At 41.3% G+C, this 3,406-nt stretch overlaps 1 protein-coding gene, 1 long non-coding RNA gene and 1 pseudogene across 4 annotated transcripts in view; 2 read left to right on the top strand and 1 right to left on the bottom strand.

The window, feature by feature from the left end:
- Positions 1–1,148, top strand: LOC106531650 (beta-1,4-galactosyltransferase 2 pseudogene; annotated as a pseudogene).
- LOC106531653 (uncharacterized) overlaps positions 1–3,361 on the bottom strand; it is a 6,504-nt gene extending 3,143 nt beyond the window's left edge. For 2 of the 3 annotated variants that reach the window (XR_001311969.1, XR_001311968.1), the window contains exons 1-4: positions 3,113–3,361; positions 2,475–2,713; positions 2,318–2,342; positions 1,503–1,568 (exon numbers count right to left, since the gene is read on the bottom strand). This is a non-coding gene — a long non-coding RNA (uncharacterized LOC106531653). Of the gene's footprint in view, positions 1–1,384; positions 1,569–2,317; positions 2,343–2,474; positions 2,714–3,112 lie in introns of those variants that run through there. The other variant, XR_001311967.1, reaches the window with a different exon arrangement.
- The window catches only part of LOC106531648 (beta-1,4-galactosyltransferase 2), a 15,065-nt gene that overhangs the window by 4,309 nt on the left and 7,350 nt on the right, over positions 1–3,406 (top strand). The window lies entirely within an intron of this gene.

Below are 3,406 nucleotides of genomic sequence, written 5' to 3'. Positions count from 1 at the left end.
GTAGACCTGGTGCCCTTAGATGATCGAAACCTGTACCGGTGCTTCGACACCCCGAGACATTTAGCTGTAGCTATAGACAAGTTTAACTTTGAATTACCCTACAATCACATCTTCGGAGGGGTCACCTCACTATCCAAGGAGCAGTTCTTGAAAGTCAATGGCTTCTCAAACACCTACTGGGGCTGGGGGGGGCGAGGACGACGACATCTACAACCGGATCATGTTTCGTATAAAGTCCATATCTCGACCGGACCACATAGTTGGACGTTACAAAATGATCAAACATAAACGGGACGTTCACAACGAGCAGAATCTGAAGAACGTTGCCAAACTGCAAGAAAGTCAGAAGACTCTGGATCAGGATGGACTCAGTACTCTGAACTACACTGTCCAAGAGATCAGGAAGGACCGACTCTTCACCTTCATCACTGTGGATGTTCTGGTCCCACAGAGCTGAAACAAACCTGAAGGACTGTGGAGAATTATGGACCAGACTTTGCAACACATTCTCATGTCGGACTCGTAACACATTGACGCTTGAGCAGGGACTGACCAAGCGTCAATACGTTGATGCGGGGGGTCTGTCCTTGCCACGCGCGGCTTTTCTGGGTTGCGTCACTTAGGGCTCTTTGGGTCGGGGGTCTGAGGTTAACATGAGGGATCAGGATTAATGGTTAATTTTAGGGTCTGTGGTCAGGGATAATGGTTAATTTGAGATACTGGGGTCAGGTATAGGCTGTACATAGCTTATATTGGTTAAATTCAGGGTCTGGGARGGTTAGTTCTCGCAAATTCTTTACATTTAAAAAAATGGTTAATATAAGGGATCAGGGTTAATTTTAGGGTCTGTGTTCAGGGACTCGTCCTCCTCCGCCTCATCTACTAAACCATTCTCTGCCGTTTTTGCCTCACAGTTCACAAGTTGGTTGGGCTTTAACTCTTTCTTCTCCTTGAAATGAATCCAGTAACCTGTTGGATCATGGTTTTATCTTTAACGCGACTAAAAAAACTGAACATTTATCAGCAGAAAGTTGAAAAAAGTGAATTTTCTACTTTGAGATTGTGTTCTGAAGCATCTGAATCACTTTAAAAAGTTAGTTTTAGGGTGTGGAGGTCTACCTCTGATGGATTAAAAGCTTTTTATAAAARCATCTCCATATTTTATGATCTTTTGTTCCACATCATCATGAGAAGATATACAAAGTTACAAAATCTTCCTGATGAATCATTTATGTTGTCTTTCTGCTTATTCTGAAGGCCCGACAGGGTTTCAGTCTGGTTCAGGTTCTGGACCCTGACTGGACTAGCAGCATCATGATTCTTTTCTTTTTGACCTGTTCTGTTGRYGATTAATTGTCGTGTCATGATAGTTGTTCAAAGACAGTTCTGGTTTTGAAAAACAGAGTTTTTAAGTTTCACAGTGACCTTATACAACAGGCTGCAAACACACAAATGATGCAAACAGCAAGACACAAAAAACAAGAAACACTGCAGAAACTCACTCCACAAAACCAAAGAGCACCAGACCAGCAGGGAGACWCAACCACTGAGTCATGTGGGTCCAGACCCTGGAAAGAAAAGACAAGACTCTGTTAGCAAAATATCTCAGACAAACCACATGCATTTTAATGCAAATCTCACAAAATAACATTGAACGCGCTTTAGAGTCAACTTATTCAAGATGGCCACCACAGCAGGGTTATTATAGTTAACTAAAGACTAAATAACGAAAACTGAAAAAAACATTTTAGTTAACTGAAATAAATAAAAACTGTAATAAAATGAAAAAACAATAACTAAAACTATATAATATTTTTACAAAACTAAAACTAACTGAAATTTTAGAATATCATTAGGTTTAATGTTTGTCAGTTTATTTTGAGCCGTGTGGACTGTAATATTTTTTGTTTCAAAGTGATCAGTTTCACATTAACTGAGCAGCTTACAACAATCAAGAATCTTTCTTTTTTGTCTTTGACAGTATTTTGAACTTGAAATGGGACTGACTCATGAATTAACGTCATGACTCCTCTGGACTGGGARGTACAGTATGTTTCCTCTCCACCTTCTTCTAATAGGCCTATTCTTTTCATCAAGAAGATGTGGTTCTTGTAGGTATACAAATGAGTCAGCAGTTCCTCCTGGCAGCAGACAACCTGGAGCACCTGGATCTGAGTGCTGCACTGCTCCTGTCCACTAGGGGCAGCAGAGTCCAGACCAGAAAACTCTGGACCAGAACCTGAACCGTTCCGAATCAGGTTGGATTTTAACTTGTAGGAACTTATTTTAGCTGAAAAGAACCAARAAAAAGTCTTACCTTTGTTGTCTAAGTTTGAGGAAATCTGTAAAATAAAGGTTATCYTGAAATAAAAGACAGTTTTGTGTCAACAATTTGATCAAATGTACTTTATCACAGATACTGTATGTTTGTCGMGGTGTGTGGTGAATGAAGCACCTGTGTTTGTCCCAGTTACCTGAAGGTGTGTTCAGGTTAATTCTTCCTGGAAGGTAGAGAGGACTTGTTTCCTCCRCCCTCTGCTGCAGGCTGCCTGGGTGCAGCTTGGCTCATGGCCTCAACCTTTTACTGGTTTTGGGTAACTCCACGTGTTGTCTTCCTGTCTCATTACCTCCTGCTGGGCCAGTGGATCGGAACAGCTGGTCAAAGACTCCTGACCCACAACATGACCCAAACCTGTCTGTAGGATCTGTAGATCTGTTAACAAAGAAAAACTAAAGTTAAACTTTTACAAATTTCAAAATAAACGGCAGCAACATTTAATAAAACTAATGTTCACTCCAGTTAATCACACACTCAAAAGATCCTAATTAAGACATACATATAAATTCATTTAATTAATCATTCATTTAATTTGGTGCAACAAAATTAATTAAAACCATCAGGGTCAGCAACGTGCAGATTTACAAACTGATGCAGGGAAACAGTAAAAGAAACAAAAAGCAGATCTGTTGGACTGCAACACTCATCACATAACTCTCGGATTAATCACACACTCACACACACACACACAAACACACACACACACACACACTTTTTTAAACACAACACATCAATGTAATCAGTAATATGTAGTCATGGTGAGAAACAACTCACTGTTTGAGAAGAGGTCTCGGTGTCCCACCAGGAAAATCCCATCAGGTCAGCRGAGCAAAAAGACCATTTTATTGTCGTGTTGCAGCCGAGTCACCTCCTCCCTGCATCTGGTCTTTCTCTGATGCCAAATAGTTTGTCCTCTGCTCGACCCAAGGCTCAGGTCTTGGCCACGCCCACTTGTTCTTCAGATAGAGAGATCAGACTGTTCCCACAGAGACAGGACAGGACAGGACAGGACAGGACAGGACAGGACAGGACAGGACAGGACAGGACAGGACAGGACAGGACAGGACA

Source organism: Austrofundulus limnaeus, unplaced genomic scaffold, assembly GCF_001266775.1.
Source record: "Austrofundulus limnaeus strain Quisiro unplaced genomic scaffold, Austrofundulus_limnaeus-1.0 Scaffold662, whole genome shotgun sequence".
Classification (NCBI taxonomy): Eukaryota; Metazoa; Chordata; class Actinopteri; order Cyprinodontiformes; family Rivulidae; genus Austrofundulus; species Austrofundulus limnaeus.
This window is presented reverse-complemented; position numbering and strand designations above follow the sequence as displayed.